Source organism: Littorina saxatilis, linkage group LG8 (assembly GCF_037325665.1).
Source record: "Littorina saxatilis isolate snail1 linkage group LG8, US_GU_Lsax_2.0, whole genome shotgun sequence".
NCBI lineage: Eukaryota > Metazoa > Mollusca > Gastropoda > Littorinimorpha > Littorinidae > Littorina > Littorina saxatilis.
The window spans coordinates 48,997,425-49,017,400 of NC_090252.1; the positions used below are offsets into that span (position 1 = coordinate 48,997,425).

At 39.3% G+C, this 19,976-nt stretch overlaps 1 protein-coding gene across 1 annotated transcript in view; it reads left to right on the top strand.

Annotated features, from left to right (window-relative positions):
- The window catches only part of LOC138973754 (uncharacterized), a 279,057-nt gene that overhangs the window by 24,801 nt on the left and 234,280 nt on the right, over window positions 1-19,976 (top strand). The window lies entirely within an intron of this gene.

Here is a 19,976-nt window from a genome sequence, read left to right on the forward strand (position 1 = left end):
TGATAACAGTTGCACAAGACTGCAAGCGAAACAAAAAGGCACATGAAAAGAAAAGAGATAGTGGAATAAAGATAGAGAGATATAGTGAAATAGAGAGAGAGACAGAGACAGAGACAGAGAGACAGACACACAGACAGACAGAGACAAATAGACACAGACAGACAGACACATGCAGACATACACAGAGACACAGACAGAGAGACAAAGACGGAGAGACAAAGACAGACAGACATACACACACACATACATACACACACACACAGACAGGTAGAGAAAGACAGAGACAGATAGACAGACAAAGACAGGCATAGAGACTAAGACAGACAGACACAGACAAAGACAGAGCGAAGACAGACAGCAGGTGGAATGTATTGTCCCCTATTCAACTCCAATGAACGTTAAAGGCATATGTACTCGATGATTATACACGCTAATTGCTTTACCAACAGCTGGAGACATGCTAAATTAAGTTCCCTGCAAAATATTGCGGGTCTAGGACCCCTTCAATGTTGAGATATGTTAATTTTCATTTTGATCTGGATCGTCCTATTTATAGATTTGGCAACACATGTAACGTTGATGCAAGGGAGCTAACACCGCGGCTTTGTTGACATCCTCACTTTTTCAGAGGCTAGAACAAGCTGTAATGCATGTATTATGGTCCGCGCATGGTGACATATCGTCATTATATGGTCTTATGGTGCGTTTGACATCGATTATTGGCAAACTACACTTTGTAAACACGGGAGCGCGTACATATGCCTTTAATGTAATGGTAAAGAAAGGGGGCCCTAAGTTGGACATGAGCCACCACCCACACCCTTAAACATGTGTTTTGTTCCAAAGAAATTGCACTGCAGGTAAAAGGCTGAGTAGACCAACAACAATTTTTTTTAATTCCAAAAAAATGTTTTTAAACAAGCGTTTTTACCATGTTTTATTTTGCCGAAAACAAAGTTATGTAAGGGATATAGAAACAAATAGCAACCTCGCGCCCCCTAATTGTCGTAGAGGCGCGTCCGCCTGGTGGAGGATGGGGGAGCCTTCTCTACTCACTTCTGAGAGAAGGTCGCATCAATCTCGATGCCGTGAACCTACTTAGGATATTTTTCTTGTCTCTTCTCTATTTCTGCCTCCCCAAAGCCCTTTCACTTTCCTTTTCTAACCGATAAAAGTCTCCACCTTTTTCCCCCCAAATATGGTAAATTCCGAGTTTGTCATGTGTGACCAGGGGATGGGTGGTTGACACCTTAATGCTCAGGGCGTATCTTGTGGAGTTTTGATTGTGCCACGCCTGTGATAATAGTTTTACTGTGATATAGTTTTACCGTGATACATTTCCTGACTTTGTTTTTGGCTCACGTAAGTGTAGCCTATGCGATGCTAACTTGTCTGTCTGTGCGTGCGTGCGTGCGTGTGTGCGTGCGTGCGTGTGTGTGTGTGTGTGTGTGTGTGAATGTGATAGAAACTTTAACATTGACCGAGTCTATGGATAAAGCTCGCATAAGAAGATTACGTCACGGTCAAAAATGTTTGACGTCAATTGATGCATCATGACGTCATGCCTCCCTGCACAAGTCATGTCGGTACCACATAATGCTGACACACATGTTCCTGTGCATAGTTTATGGATAACGTGTAGTTGGGAAGTTAAGAGTAGAAATAATTAGTATTTAGTGTAGGAGGAGGGTTGGGAGGGGGTGGGTATGGTTTACTTTGAGCAGGTCGGTTTCAGTTTTAATAAACAATTCTAGAGAATTTTGTATCTTATATTTGAGTCTTTCGTGTTTTAGACATTGATGCATTTAATAGTTTTAACGAGTTGCCTTTTGTTTTATCATTCTGGTGTTTATCTAAATGTGCTGTGTATCTTATAAGAAGTTCTTAAAAGTTCGAAGTTATTTTAGCATATAGGTTTTTTATGGTCTTAACAGTTACATATGTATTACGTTATCATTAAGATTCATGCTTTGTTAGTACTAAGCAGTTGTTTTAATCAGTCTGGTTTTCTCTTGTTTTCATCTTATGAACATTCTAAATGTTAGACTAACTTATTGTCTTGTACAGAATAACAACTGTGTGAATGGTGCTATACTGAATGAAAGAGTGTGACATGAAGTTCTTGTACATCATTTAGTCAGTCGGCTAAGGACCGTTTTGGTTACTTTTTGGCGTCACGTTAGCAAACACATTTTTCTGATAGATTTTAACACCACAACACTAAATCTAAAGTTTTGGGACAATATTCCAAACCACCGGTGAGAAAAACGTTGGTTTGTGTGTATGTTTTCCTTCTTTGGCGTTACTATTCTTGTTTTGAGGGTTGGGTTCATAAAACGGACATAAAACTTAAACCGATTGACAGAAATTCTATAACTGTAAATCATTCGAAAGGGAAGGCATTCATGTACACGTTTGTGCCACTTAAAATGACGTCATTATCTGTTTATTTTTGTGAAATTGACAAGAAGAGCGGGGTAGTAGTTGCGCTGAGAAGGATAGCACGCTTTTGTGTACCTCTCTTCGTTTTAACTTTCTGAGCGTGTTTTTAATCCAAACATATCATATCTATATGTTTTTGGAATCAGGAACCAACAAGGAATAAGATGAAAGTGTTTTTAAATTGATTACGAAAATTTAATTTTGATAATAATTTTTATATTTTTAATTTTTAGAGCTTGTTTTTAATCCAAATATAACATATTTATATGTTTTTGGAATCAGAAAATGATGGAGAATACGATGAACGTAAATTTGGATCGTTTTATAAAAAAAATATATTTTTACAATTTTCAGATTTTTAATGACCAAAGTCATTGATTAATTTTTAAGCCACCAAGCTGAAATGCAATACCGAAGTCTGGGCTTTGTCGAAGATTAGTTGACCAAAATTTCAACCAATTTAATTGAAAAATGAGAGCGTAACAGTGCCGCCTCAACTTTCACGAAAAGCCGGATATGACGTCATCAAATACATTTATCAAAAAAAATGAAAAATATGTCTGGGGATATCATTTCCAGGAACTCTCATGTCAAATTTCATAAAGATCGGTCCAGTAGTTTAGTCTGAATCGCTCTACACACACACACAGACACACACACACACACGCACATACACCACGACCCTCGTCTCGATTCCCCCCTCTACGTTAAAACATTTAGTCAAAACTTGACTAAATGTAAAAAGGAGGAATAATTGCAATCACACACACACACACACACACACACACACACACACACACACACACACACACACACACACACATGCACACACACACGCACGCACGCATACACACACACACACGCGCGCGCGCGCACGCACGCACGCACGCACGCACACACACACACACACACACACACACACACACACACACACACACACAAAGACACATACACAAACATACCGACAAAATGACAGACATACACACAGTGAGACAAACCGACACAGAAACACCCACACATGCACGCACGCACTTATGTACGCGAACAAAGACGTAGAGATGCTTATAGAGAAACACTTACGCAACCAAAAAAACACGCACACAAACACACAGACAGACAAACTTCATTCTTGGTAGAGAAATGCATTTCTTTCTGTATTGCTTTCTCTTTAAGTGCACCTACCTCGCAGAGAGAGAGAGAGAGAGAGAGAGAGAGAGAGAGAGAGAGAGAGAGAGAGAGAGAGAGAGAGACAGACAGACAGACAGACAGACAGACAGACAGACAGACAGACAGACAGACAGAGACACAGAGAGAAAGAGAGAGATAGACAGACTGATAGACAGACAGAGGGAGAGACAAACATACGAACACACAGACAGACATAGACAAACACACAAACAAAGACACACAGACAGACTTGTATGTGCAAGTAATTTTGTTAAACCACACGTTACGTTCACTACTGAACGTGTAACCATGTAAAACGTTACTATCTCTTTATATGTGTTTACTTGCATTGTAATCCGGGGGGGGGGGGGGGGTATAAATGTATGTAACGCGCAATACATGCCTTTTAACTTACTAGAATTGGAATTGTCATTTAAAGACTAGCATAAGAGTGTGACACGTGGTTCATTCGTTATTACCTTATTACAAAAAGAAAAAGATAACGGCACTGACGCTACCGGAAATAGAATTTATCAGTGAAATTCTACCATCAATTTAGTAATCGATGCGATGTAAAATTATCCTAAAACTGTGGTATGATCACGACATCGTTTAGCATTTAGGATCAAATGGTGCCAATGTGTCCACAATGCACTAATCACAGACAACAGTTATACGCTTTACGTACATGTAATTCTCCAACTGACATTGTCTGCCACTTGAAACAAATGACTTTCGAAGGAAAATTAACTCCTATATATAAATATTATGTATGATTTTTAATAATTACTTGCACTTTTTGAAAATAAAGCTTTTTCTACGATAAGGTGTTTACCCCCTAAATGTATAAGTCATCCGGTAGAAAAACCGGAAGTATCGTGTACTAAGCATATGTATATGTTTAAAAAGTTAATTGTGTTAATGTAGAACATCTTGCCTATGAATATGTTTAGGTTTTGAATACTTTAGGGGAAAAGCATAGCCATTATTCAAGTCATCTTTAACTAACACCCCTAATCTCAGGGCCCATTTTGTTAGTGGGGGTAGGGTTTCAATCAGTCAAAAATCACTTTCATTCAATATTGTCTGCCATTTCAAATACATACACGTAATTGCACAATTTCTTGAATTTTAAGATGCTTTAACTGACTTTACCAAGAAAACCTGCACTTTTTGTAGAATTAGTTTTTTGTCCATGATTTATGTTTAAAAATGTCAATTCTTACGACAAAAAATGCTAACAGTTGCCTCACCAGACGACACGTACCTACGACGTGAATCGTGTCTGCCAATTAAAATGCATATATTTTGAAATAAGGGGAATCATAACATATTTCACTGTAAAGTGTCTCACTCTAATATCTTCTGGGTTCATGGTGTATTTGGTTAAGTGAATTGCAGATAAGGTTTTTTGAAAATGACAGCTATACATATATTTTATTAAAACTGAAACTGGTGGAGTGAAAAACAGACCTGTTTTGAAGAAGTAGTACTAAAATCATTTATGGCCTTGAACTTCACAGTTTGCGTGTTATCTTTTAAAGAAAACCCGTTTTCATCACTAACAATGACCTAATTTACACATACATATCGGTCGGTCATAGTCGCGTTTTTTTTAGAGAGGTAGTGTACAAAATGTCGTATTGTACGTTTAAATTACATGTCCATTATTTTAGTCATATATCAATCAATAAGTAAATGCGCATACTTTTATTAAACGTTACTTTCACTTTAAGATCGCTTCTAACATTTAGTATAATTTCTGACAAATGCACGCTATGTAATAAAGTGATAATATTATGGACGCCATGTGGTAAAACCGGAAGTTGAATTATTTTGCGATAGCAAAATCCTTTTACAATGATCACTTTCCTTTTATATTGAGCTGATCTTTAACGTTATGGGTAAAAATCTAACATATTGAACCAAATTATCCTTTTTCAAGCCTGTGTATGTGTAAACTCTTTTTTGCTTCGACCCGGTTCGGTTTTCGGAGTTGATTCAGAATCATCCATTATTTATCTTATATGACTGTTGTTTTCCTCGGTAAATTAACAATTGTTGATGTAAAATAATTCTAGCTGTGAGAATAAACAATTTTCAAGATGTTTTTGATTGCGGTTTCAACCAGGCGTTCAGTTAGCTATACATATCGATTGAGAAAATGGCATTTCCTGTTTTGTCGTCCGCATGTTATACAGATGTTGTTAAAAATAAAACTGTGTATACGAATTAGGCATTTTACTTGCTGTCTGATGGCAACAATCTTTAGCTTTCGTTTAAGGTATAATTTGCTTATATCCGTATGCAGTCAAGCGGTACATGACGTTTTTTTGTAACCTACCCCCTGCGTCATGGCTGCATTTTTGCAGAATATGGGTCATGTTACAAAAACGCTTCTCATTCTTAGGTGGTTGGGTTTAGCCATTTGTCGTTTACCGAACTGTGGCTGCAAATAAAACGAACTTTCCAAAAAACATAATATCTAATGTGACCACCAAAAGTAACCCTCCCACTATAGCCAGCCAGGTGACTAATTGCAAAGAGTGTGAATGACGTTTTAGTTTAGATGTCAAGCGCTTAGAGCAAGCCTTTTTAACGAAAGTTTTTGATTTAGCGCTATATAAATGTTATTATTATTTAAGTTATTGAGACATCCCAGTGCACTAAGGGATTTATAGAGCAAATCGAGAAAATTCATTATTGAACGAAGCGCATAGCGCTGAGTTCAATAATTATTTTCGAGATTTGCTCTATAAATCCCTTAGTGCACTGGGATTGTTTCAATAACGATATTGTCAGTACCGCCATAGAAAAAAGAAGATTCCAAACGCACATTTTGCAATGCGCATTTGAATAGGCATAACTGTGTGGTCAGGTCGTGCACAGTAAAGATCTACTTTTGTGTGGGGTGTCTCAAGTGTGTCGTGCTTTCGTCACACGCATTTTAATTTCTGTTGGTAAATACCAGTGTAGCGTTAATCTGAACAGTGATGATCTTTCAGAGAGACCTCATTTGAACTCGGAGAAAGGCTCTTCATTATTTGCGATTCGAAACCTCCAGTCGAGCTTCGACGGATTGACTATGCGGAGTGACTCCCCTTGAATTGACTCAAAGCGGGACTCGACGGTTCGCACATTTTCAAAACAAATGTGGCATATTTCTTGTGTTCTATCTTCACTCATCGGGGAGTCTGATACTAAATATGAACGGTAAGAATGCTCTGAACCCTACACGTATTATATCCCCATCGTTTTTTCGTTCACATTTGCCCAACATGTTAATTTGCTGAGCGGGGTTAATGTCGTCTGCTAGGCTACCTGCCAACCTGGGCAATGCCAATGGAACGACTGCAGTCTGCACTGAGTCTGTACGCATGAGGCAGGCTGCTAATAAATCTTATATATGGTAAGAACGTTCTGAACCTTACACGTTTTCGATTACGATTGTTCTTGCTTTGAAATAATAATTCTGAAACCATTCATTTACTGAACTGATGTAGTCGTATTTCTGTGTTGTCTGCTACAGAGTCGATCGAGTCAGTCTTCCAAACTGGTCTAGCTGGTACGTTATCGGAATAACACTTGTGTTTTCTGTTAGCCGCTGGGAATTGTATACTAACTCATCATTTGGTAATGTGGATGATAAGCTACATGCCACTAACACGGCATATGAGAAGAATCTATGCAAGTCGGCGAAAATTAGATGAAACACAGCGGCTTCTATTTTTTTTAGATCACTGGCACTGGCACAGGCACATGCAATCTGTCAGAAAAAAACCCACTTCTGCTTTAATTGAGAAGCAGGGAATTTATGGTCATTTGGCATTGTGGAGAATATAAGCTACATGTCATTAATTAATTCTGAGGATGAGAGCACAGTCTTGCTTAAAGGCAAAGGGCGCAAGAATACGCTCTGTGGAAAAGTTAGCGCACTCCAAGAGTGCGCTAACAGTTTTAGCGCATCGCCATTAGCCAATCAACTGGTTCACATCAGTCATGTGACACCAGTACTTACTGACAATTATTATTATTATTATTATTAGTCTTTCTCTCTCGCGCGGTGTGTGTGTGTGTGTGTGTGTGTGTGTGTGTGTGTGTGTGTGTTCATTTTGTGCACATGTGTTATTGTTACTGTTTGTGTATGTGTACTCGTACGTGTGTGTGTGTGTGTGTGTGTGTGTGTGTGTGTGTGTGTGTGTGTGCGTGCGTGCGTGTGTGTGTGTGTGTGTGTGTGTGTGTGTGTGTGTAAGAAAGAGAGACTGAGAGAGTGTTTGTGTGTATGTGTATGTGGGTGTGTGTGTGTGTGTGTGTGTGTGTGTGTGTGTGTGTTTGCATGAGTTTGTGTGTATGTTTGTGTGTGTATGTGTGTTTGTTTGTAAAGGTGTGTGTGTCCGTCTGTCTATGTGCGTATGAGTGTGTGTTTTGTATGTATGAGATCTGTGTGAGTCACTGTGTGTGTGTGTGTGTGTGTGTGTGTGTGTAGGTGGTTTTACCGACAAATGGGGACGATTGTCACTGGAGAGCAGTCAAATGGGGACGCTTCCGACAAACGGGGACGTCCCCATTTGTCGGCCCGTGCGACCCCATTTGACTGGATTTGAGCAGATTGAGCGACCCCATTTGACTGCTTCCTAGCATCCCTGTGGACAAACGGACTGGATTTTCACACAGATTCATACACATATTTTAGCTCTGCACTTTTTGGTCTGCTCAACTAAACCATGTGATTTTTATCATGTGACTTCAAATGACTTTACAGTAACTGCTTTCATCAGAATTCAGTTTCTATTCAAATGCAGTCAAACTAAAACATTTATTTGAATTAAAAAAAAAGAAAAAGTTATTGCATTTAATATATTTTATTCAGAATATTTTGAAAGAGTTCTGATTATTTGATCACGGTTTTTTTTGTATTAAAACAAAAACAAACACAGAAACATATACATTCCTGTAAAAAAAAAAAAATGATTACAATTATTTTGTTATGAGATTTATTTTAGGTTAATTCGAAGTGTTGTGTCTTTGTCATTTGTTGGTTTGTGCAGTGCAGTTGTTTTGTCAGTTATTCTTCTCTTCATTTGTTCTATCGTCTTTCTTCTTCTTTTTTGTGTGTGTATTTTTGTGTTTTTGTGCCTGAAGAAGACCCTTAGGTCGAAACGTCGCTGTTATTCGTTCCGTGTTCGTCATTTTAACGTGAGTACATTGCTTTTTGGTCTCTTTATTGTTCCCTCTCACGTCCAGTCGCCATTGTTTAATACATGTTTTAATGTGTTTTGTATAATCCGGAAGCAGGAGTTTAAAACCTATGTATATATTAAGGGAAAAGTCTGGGTTGTGGCACTCGATCACTAGGTGGGGCACTGCCCTTCGCTCCCTGTTACCCGAGTTCCAATCCTCGTGGTAAGGCGTCCGCCCCGTGATCGGGAGGTCGTGGGTTCGAACCCCGGCCGGGTCATACCTAAGACTTTAAAATTGGCAATCTAGTGGCTGCTCCGCCTGGCGTCTGGCATTATGGGGTTAGTGCTAGGACTGGTTGGTCAGGTGTCAGAATAATGTGACTGGGTGAGACATGAAGCCTGTGCTGCGACTTCTGTCTTGTGTGTGGCGCACGTTATATGTCAAAAGCAGCACCGCCCTGATATGGCCCTTCGTGGTCGGCTGGGCGTTAAGCAAACAAACAAACAAACCCGAGTGCCAACAACAATAGGATGAGCATCAGAAGCGAAGATAAAGAGGGAATTTTTTTCTCTGCGCGCGCGCCAGCAAGCAGGATGTCTCAGAACTGAAGCGGTAATAGTATGATCTAATAGTACAGGCGATGGGTTTATGGGTCACGTGATTATATATATGAAGTCTTCTATCGCGCGCGTATCTCCAGACTCGGACTCAAGGCGCAGGAATCTATTTATGCCGTGTGACGGATGGAATTTGTTACACAATACATCATGCATTCACATCGACCAGCAGATCGCAGCCATTTCGGCGCATATCCTACTTTTCACGGCCTATTATTCCAAGTCACACGGGTATTTTGGTGGACATTGTTTTATCTATGCCTATACAATTTTGCCAGGAAAGACCCTTTTGTCAATCGTGGGATCTTTAACGTGTACACCCCAATGTAGTGTACACGAAGGGACCTCGGTTTTTCGTCTCATCCGAAATACTAGCACTTGAACCCACCACCTAGGTTAGGAAAGGGGGGAGAAAATTGCTAACGCCCTGACCCAGGGTCGAACTCGCAACCTCTCGCTTCCGAGCGCAAGTGCGTTACCACTCGGCCACCCAGTCCACGTGATGTGGGGGCGGAGCCAAACATTGGTTGATACTTACTGTGTTGACATTAGTTCATTGGCCCCGCCCCAACATCATATGACTTACTAATCCATGGGCTATCATTGGTTCATGTTTTTGGCGCTAAACTATCTGACAGGTAAAGAACTATTTTGATGTGACACGTTATTACTTGGTGCAAATACGCGCAGTGTTTAAAACCACTTGGCGGACAGAACTGTGCATTCTCACAATTCGACACTTACTACATCCATAATAACCACACCGTTGATCAATCGCTGAGAAATGGCACAAATGACAGTTGGGGAAAACATTCAGAAGTTGGAATGATCTTACTGAACGGCTGGCAGACTTTTCCAGAAAGAACGATTTGGTGTACGTGGTCAAATACAGTCGTGCTGTTCAACTTGCGAACAAGAATTCAAAGCAGCCCTTTCCAGACGAACTGAAGTATGCATACGCAAAACTTGTGTGCAAGTACTCAGGAAAAGGACGACTCACAGGCCGAGGTGCGAAGAGGAGCAATGGGTAAGCGGATTAATATTTAGTTGCTATACTTCTTATGCGTTCTTGTCACAGATAGTAACTCGTATGAATGTTTAATTTTAATATTATTATTTTTTTTTTTTTTTAGGTTTACAATGTTTCAACATTCATTCCAGTATCGACTGACATTTTAACGAGTGCGGAAAGTCTGTCTGTCTGTCTGTCTGTCTGTCTGTCTGTCTGTCTGTCTGTCTGTCTGTCTGTCTCTCTCTCTCTCTCTCTCTCTCTCTCTCTCTCTCTCTCTCTCTCTCTCTCTCTCTGCGCGCACTTCTTCTTCTTCTTCTTTGTCGGACAGATTTTTCACACAAATGACCAGGAAACCAGATTACGTAAGCCGTGTCAGCTGTACCCTTTGTAAAAGTCAGCGTAGCTCGAGAACGGCATTGAAATATTTTCGGTGTTCTTTACCTTGCCCAAGAAGCAGAGCATAAGAGTATACGTCACACACTCGAGTCAAGGACGTCGTAAAATGGCCCTCGGTCAAGTTTTCACCGAGAACCATTTTATGATGTCCTTAACAATTATGTGTTAGTCGGCTTAGAATATGCGCGCAGGTTTCAAAGTTTTGATCCATTCGATTATCTCAACAGACATCCTTTGATTGTAAAGTTGAATGCGGGCACATGATGGTTGAAAATACTTAACTTGAAAGTTTCCCGCTGTGGTAGATTTTTATGGTGGTTGTCACACAGGCAGCGACGGCTTTACTGGTCGGACCCAGTTGTGCGTTACCTCGCTTTTGCCTTTAATGACTGACTGACTGGCTGACTTTGGGGATTAACGTCCTCTGAGGTAACTAGGATCTATTTGGGAACATTTACCGTGATACTGTAAGAGGAGCAAGAAAATAAAAGAAAAATGATGATGATGATGATGATGATGATGATGATGATGATGATGATGATGATGATGATGATGATGATGATGATGATGATAGAAAGAGAGAAAGAAAGAGAATAGTGAGAGAGAGGGGAGAGAGAGAAAAAGAGAGAGGGGGAGAGAGAGGGAGAGAGGGAGAGAGAGAGAGGGGGAGAGAGAGAGAGAGGAGAGAGAGAGAGACAGAGACAGAGACAGAGACAGAGACAGAGAGAGAGAGAGATATTTAGAACCGACTCCAGACGATGGGAAATGCTGTAAAGATACATTTGACGTAAAGCGAGTGACGCAATTTCACTAGATTTTTTCGAACTTTGATCATTTAGATTCCAAGTGAGCGGGTCGGCATTGCACACTCAGAGGATGGGCGGTGCTTTGCTATTCCGTGAAGCACCCACCGACAAAACTAGCTTTTCTGTACTTTTTTTTTTAGATAAAGAGAGTATTATCTCGCAGCATTTGAAGTGTCATTCTTTAGAATAAATCACGTTGGTATTGTTGATTTAAATTTGTACTTTGTCTTGTCAATGTTTTGCTTGATAAACAAAAAGGGTCCCTGCTTGAACGTTATAACATTTAGAGGGTCACCTAGAATCCGTCCTGATTGGTCAAAAAGCCATATGAGGCACTGAACTGGTACTAAAATAAAATAATGTGCTGACAAATTTAAGCTTCTTTTTTAATACAGTAACAGGATAGATTTCTCCCCCGAAAACTACAGAAAATTGGCCATTTTGACCTCCATAATGTAACATCTTACAAGTAAGTGTAGTTGGACCTGTCTTTAACGACAGTTTGAAACGAGTTGTTATCGCAATTAAAGAAAGCCGCCGTTGGCTACTCGGGTGGTGTCTTATCGCTTTCAAGAGTATGTCAAGAGGTGTGTATGGGGTGCGCTCAAGCGCAGAAGACAACGTGATTGCATTCGGCTAACTCAGAGCCGTCCCGCCCGCCTGGTACGTTTAGCAGTCGGTATAACGAGATGGTAGTGTATGAATTTTATTTATTGGTGATGTAGAGATAGTACAATGTCATTAAAAAAAATAAATTCAAAACAAACATGAGTTTAAAGGTTGTGAAAGACAGGTTGTGAACGTTAGTTTGACCGAAACTGGCAGCCGCAAACACATAATAACAAACAATCAATATTATGATAGATTCTGGATAAATAATGTATTATAATGTGCATCTTGTAGGTGATTGTGCTTTTAATAATTTTCAGATTTGTTTTCCCTGTTAATGCTGATGCCACAGTACTAGTTGATTTTTATAGGGAGAAAATGGTTTTGTTTTAAAATGTTCATTATGTACATTGCTTTGTAATTTTGTTAACACATTAATTTTGTGAAACGCCCAGAACCATGTCAGGATTTGCAATACATAACAAAACTTTATTATTGTTTTATCTTTTTATATTTAGTCAAGTTTTGACTAAATATTTTAACATCGAGGGGGAATCGAAACGAGGGTCGTGGTGTATGTGCGTGTGTGCATGTGTGTGTGTGTGTAGAGCGATTCAGACTAAACTACTGGACCGATCTTTATGAAATTTGACATGAGAGTTCCTGGGTAGGATATCCCCGAACATTTTTTTTCATTTTTTTGATAAATGTCTTTGATGACGTCATATCCGGCTTTTTGTGAAAGTTGAGGCGGCACTGTCACGCCCTCATTTTTCAACCAAATTGGTTGACATTTTGGTCAAGTAATCTTCGACGAAGCCCGGACTTCGGTATTGCATTTCAGCTTGGTGGCTTAAAAATTAATTAATGACTTTGGTCATTAAAAATCGGAAAATTGTAGAAAAGAAAAAAAATGTAGAAAACGATCCAAATTAACGTTCATCTTATTCTCCATCATTTGCTGATTCCAAAAACATATAAATATGTTATATTCGGATTAAAAACAAGCTCTGAAAAATAAATATATAAAAATTATTATCAAAATTAAATTGTCCAAATCAAATTAAAAATACTTTCATCTTATTCCTTGTCGGTTCCTTATTCCAAAAACATATAGATATGATATGTTTGGATTAAAAACACGCTCAGAAAGTTAAAACAAAGAGAGGTACAGAAAAGCGTGCTATCCTTCTTAGCGCAACTACTACCCCGCTCTTCTTGTCAATTTCACTGCCTTTGCCATGAGCGGTGGACTGACGATGCTACGAGTATACGGTCTTGCTGAAAAATGGCATTGCGTTTAGTTTCATTCTGTGAGCTACTTGACTAAATATTGTATTTTCGCCTTACGCGACTTGTTTATGATTACTATTACCATTATCAGTATATAAGAGGGACCACGGTTATACCCAAACTGCAATTTAAACAAAATTAATGTTGAAGAAATCAAAAATACATCGAACACATTTCACGCTTTGATTTAACTTATGTTTCCAGCTCGTCACAGACACAGCCTAAGTGCGAAGGCCTGTCTTGAAGCAGAAACGCTTTTGGTGTTCTAGTCGCTTCACACTTTAAGTCAAGTGTCATTCAGTCCGTCTCTCACAATATCACACCTATCCGCGAAAATAGGCAATAGGCCATGATGGGCCATATGTCAGGGAACAGAAGTAGCTCGCTGACTGTCTGATTTTTTTCCCGAGATTTTATTACCTCTCTGGGCCATAAGATGTGGACTACCTTGGGATGGGACAATAAAGTAATGAGAGAGAAAAATCTAATATATTCCTTGACTTTGGGGTAGCGCGACTCTGTTGCAGCTAACTTTCATGTGGGAGAAATAGGCCCTGTCGGAGAACAGAAGTAGCTCGCTGAGTGTCTGATTTTTTCCGAGCTTTTATTACCTCTCTGGGCCATACGATGTGGACTACCTTGTGGTTTGTTTGTTGTTTGTTACGTGTAAGGATTACCCACATGACAAGCAAACAATACATAATTCGTTTGATCGTATCGAGGTTATCGTTCCGAATAAGTTGTTGTATATACTGTAAACATTCCACTTTTAAACACATTTTTAAAACACCTGTTGTGAACACTGAATGAATTACTCTTTTACAAAAATAACACATGAATAACACACACTAAATAATGTTTACCATTTGTGCTACTTTTACCAGTTGAATTAAACAAACTTCACCAACAAAGTATTGCGACAAATTACGCACCCGAATTAAGGCATTAATTCCCATGTCATTTTGTTCAATTTGTCTATGCTACTACCCGTAGTACATGTAGTATGTAGTCAAAATAGTCGGAAAGTTTCAAAGCAAACTAACAAGTCCTTGCTGACATACAGCGCTTTTTCGCATAATGCCCCTCGTAATTAACGCAAAAAACTCCCGTTTTTGACCGCACATACGATCGACACCTGCATCAGAAGGAATAGCATAGAACACAAAATATGCGAGCGTGTGAATCCGTGATTTGTAAAAATGTAAAACAATCGCCCCGCGATTTACAAATCACGTAAATGCGCCGGATATTTTCTTGTCATCTCCAAAGTCAAGGGATCTATTAAATGTTTTCAATAAGGAATCAGAAAGGCCATATACATTCCGCTCCGCGCATATCTATTAAAATCCTTCGGCAACAAATTATTGCGACAAATTACGCACCCAAATTAAGGCATTAATTCCTATGTCATTTCGTTCAATTTGTCTATGTACTACCCGTAGTAGCTTACATGTAGTATGTAGGCAAAATATTCGGAAAGTTTCAAAGCAAACTAACAAGTCCTTGCTGACATACAGCGCTTTTTGGCATAATGCCCTTAGTAATTGACGCAAAAACTCCTGTTTTTGATCGTAAATGCGATCGACACCTGCATCAGAAGGAATCCCGTCGCGATATAACCTTCGTGGTTGAAAACGACGTTAAACACCAAATAAAGAAAGAATCAGAAGGAATAGCATAGAAGACGTAATATGCGAGCGTGTTAACCCGTGATTCGTAAAAATGTAAAACAATCGCCCCGCGATTTACAAATCACGTAAATACGCCCGATATTTTCTTGTCATCTCCAAATTAAGTCAAGGGATCTATTAAATGTTTTGATTCTTATTTCATTACTTTTTTGTCCCATCGCTGGGATATTCGGGTCAATTCCCCCCCAATGGAAGGCTAGCAGGAACAAAGTCGCGCTTCCTCCAAATCAGGGGATCTATCAGATGTTTTTATATTTAGTCAAGTTTTGACTAAATATTTTAACATCGAGGGGGAATCGAAACGAGGGTCGTGGTGTATGTGCGTGCGTGCGTGTGTGTGTGTGTGTGTGTGTGTGTGTAGAGCGATTCAGACTAAACTACTGGACCGATCTTTATGAAATTTGACATGAGAGTTCCTGGGTATGAAATCCCCGAACATTTTTTTTCATTTTTTTGATAAATGTCTTTGATGACGTCATATCCGGCTTTTCGTGAAAGTTGAGGCGGCACTGTCACGCCCTCATTTTTCAACCAAATTGGTTCAAATTTTGGTCAAGTAATCTTCGACGAAGCCCGGACTTCGGTATTGCATTTCAGCTTGGTGGCTTAAAAATTAATTAATGACTTTGGTCATTAAAAATCGGAAAATTGTAAAAAAAAATAAAAATTTATAAAACGATCCAAATTTACGTTTATCTTATTCTCCATCATTTGCTGATTCCAAAAACATATAAATATGTTATATTCGGATTAAAAACAAGCTCTGAAAATTAAATATATAAAAATTATTATCAAAATTAAATTGTCCAAATCAATTTAAAAACACTTTCATCTTATTCCTTGTCGGTTCCTGATTCCAAAAACATATAGATATGATATGTTTGGATTAAAAACACGCTCAGAAAGTTAAAACAAAGAGAGGTACAGAAAAGCGTGCTATCCTTCTTAGCGCAACTACTACCCCGCTCTTCTTGTCAATTTCACTGCCTTTGCCATGAGCGGTGGACTGACGATGCTACGAGTATACGGTCTTGCTGAAAAATGGCATTGCGTTCAGTTTCATTCTGTGAGTTCGACAGCTACTTGACTAAATATTGTATTTTCGCCTTACGCGACTTGTTTCTTCTTTACTTCATTGTCCAATCACTGGGAAATTCGGGGCGTTTCCTCCCTGTGGAAAGCTAGCAGCAACAGAGACACGCTACCTCAAAGTCAAGGGATATATTAGATTGTAGTTTTTCATTACTTTATTGTCTATTCGCTGGGAAATTCGGGTCGCTTCCTCCCAGTGAAAAGCTATCAGCAACCGAGTCGCACTACCCCAAAGTCAAGGGATATATTAGATTTTTTTTCTCTCATTACTTTATTGTCCCATCGCTGGGAAATTCGGGCGCTTCCTCGCAGAAAAAAGCTAGCAGCAACAAAGTCGCGATACCCCGAAGTCAAGGGATCTATAAGATGTTTTTGTCATTAATGTATTTTCCCGTCGCTGGGAAATTCGGGTCGCATTCTCCCAGAAGAAAGCTAGTAGCAACAGAGTTGCGCTACCCCAAAGTCAAGGGATCAATTAGATTTATTTAATTCTTTTCATTATTTTATTGTCCCATCGCTCAAAAATTCGGATTTGTTTTCTTTATGCTAAAAATCGTAATATTTTATCTATCGAGTCCAAACCACCCCCACCACCCAGCGTGGACGGCTTCACTGTGTCACAATGTGGATGCAAAGAAAGACAAAAATATCTACTGAAAGAGCACACGCCGACGACGAGCAATATCTAGTAAAACTGCAGACGGGTCACCTGCAGACTCAGCCGTGTGTGTATGTGTGTGTGTGTGTAATCCAGCAGCGTGCTTACAACAACAACAACAACAAACACAAAAAACACCTAATAAAAAATGTTTAAAAAAACCCACAATAAATACCGGTTAAGCGATATGAAACAAATCAGTCAATCTGTCGCTCGAAACAAAAATATCAACACTAAAAACCAGCCATATATGACGTAATGTGAGTAGTTTTGACAGCATCGCTGATCACCTACCTTAATTCTGTTTTCACATATTAATGTTTAAAACAAACATAAACTTTGAAAATAATTCTCTGAGAATGTTAGGACAGTTCCACTCATCTTGAACTCAGGTCAAAAGGAGTTCAGGTCATTCTCTCCCTGACAGGATGCCTTGAGATTCCTTGTCTGGCAAGGAAACCGATTTGTGTGTGTGTGTGTGCATATTTAGAGTTTTTTGTAATGTATTATTGATATAAGCAGATTCGCGATCGTCGATAATGATTTTTCATGGTGTTTTGTCATTTTAAAATTACGAAGAAATTGAAATGTAAGACAGTTTCAAGCGAGCTATTTTTCGCGGCTGTATTTACTGTGCAAACAATTCTAAATATGACAAAAGTGTCACGTGATAATCAACCGTTTGGTTTCGGCGCTCACTGGAGCAGACGATTTTTTCTGTAACCAGTTGACAGAGATGAAACCATATATTACGGTCTCCTTCCGGCAGCAGTCCCAAAATTTCGACTTGTTTTGACCTTAGAACGATGTCTTTATCATAACTGTGAAGAACAGAACGGAGATCACTGTCGAAGTCGGCCAATCTGCAATCATTTTCGTCTCGCGAAAACTGATCTCAAATTTAGATCAGTGCTCGCGAAAAACATATGGGAGATAACTCTGTATTCTTTTTTTTATATATAGATTCGCGTAGGACTGTAGCGTCCGGTCAGAGAGACAACTGGCAATAGCCGTGGAGCGATGCTTATCAGAATGAGTTCCACTGAGTCCATCATAATCAAATATAGTGCCGAAAAATTAAAGCTTCTTTTTTTAATACAATAACAGGATAGATTGTTCAAAAAAAAACTACAGAAAATTGGCCATTTTGACCTCCATAATGTAACATCTTAAAAGTAAGTGTAGTTGGACCTGTCTTTAACGACAGTTTGAAACTGTCTACCCGAGTTGTTATCGCAATTAAAGAAAGCCGCCGTTGGCTACTCGGGTGGTGTCTTATCGCTTTCAAGAGTATGTCAAGAGTATGTCAAGAGGTGTGTATGGGGTGCACTCAAGCGCAGAAGACAACGTGATTGCATTCGGCTAACTGAGAGCCGTCCCGTCCGTCTGATACGTTTAGCAGTCGGTATAGCGAGATGGTAGTGTATGAATGTTATGTATTGGTGATGTAGAGATAGTACAATGTAATTAAAAAAAATAAATTTAAAACAAACATGATTTTAAAGGTTGTGAAAGACAGGTTGTGAACGTTAGTTTGGGCCGAAACTGGCAGCCGCAGTCCGTTTAGACATGTGATCGCAGTTGACAAGTAAGCAATATCTTAAAACATGTCGCGTAGACGAAATTAATACATTCAGTCAACCCTTCGAACTCACATTATGAAAGACAATACGAAGACAAAACTCAATACCTGTGTCGATTTCATACCTGACGGCGACCGCTATCGCGTTCACGCCACAGAAAGCCAGTATAGCGCAGTAGTGTAAAGCGCTTCTTATGAAATTGTGCTTTTTCTATTGTATATTTGTGACCCTCCACCACGGAATGAGTCGCATGTCACCTTTGCATGATTTTCATATTTTTACATTTTCCTAAAGAGTTTGTTATGCTCTATCCAGTGGTGAAAACCGTTTTAGAAAAGAGCGGAAACTGTTTGAGTTATACGCCTGTGACTAAGGTGACCCTCACACTGTTACCATACACTCTCCGGACTTATATCAAGCCTAGCGCAGAACCGCGCGAGGTGACATGCGACTCATTTCGTGGTGGAGGGTCACATTTTTTTCGAGCTTGTTTTAATCCAAACAGGACATTAAACGTTGTATGTATTTTTGACCAAAATAGGACATTTTACACAGATCGAAACAGTCAGTGTTCCTCCGAGACCGCGCTAGCGGTCGAGGTGAACGACTGTCGAGATATGTGTAAATTGTCATATTTTGGTAAAAAAATACAAATAAAATGTATGTATCTGGGTAGAATTTCTTGTAGTTTTTATGATTGAACCCACACAAACATGCACTATTTTGTAGTCTCGGCTGGCCGCATAAACAGACGTTTTGTCGGCCTCTGACGTCACATAGCTCAAAGAAGGGAAATCCAGTGTTCAATCGATACACATAGATTTGTTTATGGAATCAGAAAATGATCAAGAATAAGATTACATCTTTTTGGATCGATTCATCACATTTTATTTTTAAATACAATTTTCTGACTTTTAATGGCCAAACTCAAAAAATAATTTGCAAGCTTTAATCCTGAAATGCAATCCTGTTGTCCGGATTTTGTCGAAAGTTACTTTTACAGAATTTTAATCAAATGAATCCAAATATGAGGGTGTGACAGTGCCACCAAAACTTGTACAAAATGCCAGATATTACGTCATCAAAGAAACGTATCCTCCAGTAGTCCAGTAGTTTTCTCTGAATGGCTCTACACATACATACACACAGACCCACAGACCCACAGACACGTACTACGTAGGCCCTACACCACAACCCTAGTCACGATTCCCCATCTAAGTTAAAACATTTAGTCAAAACTTTACAATATGTTAAAAAATATATATATATATATATATATTTCGTGTGGTCGTTATAGACAAAGTGGTGGACAAGCTTTCATTGGACAGGTTTGATTGCACGATCGGACTAAAGATTCAAACACACCGATTGGCTTCAAGGGAGCCCGGGTAGCTCAGGTTGTGGACTTGTGATCCTAGGGTCGCGGGTT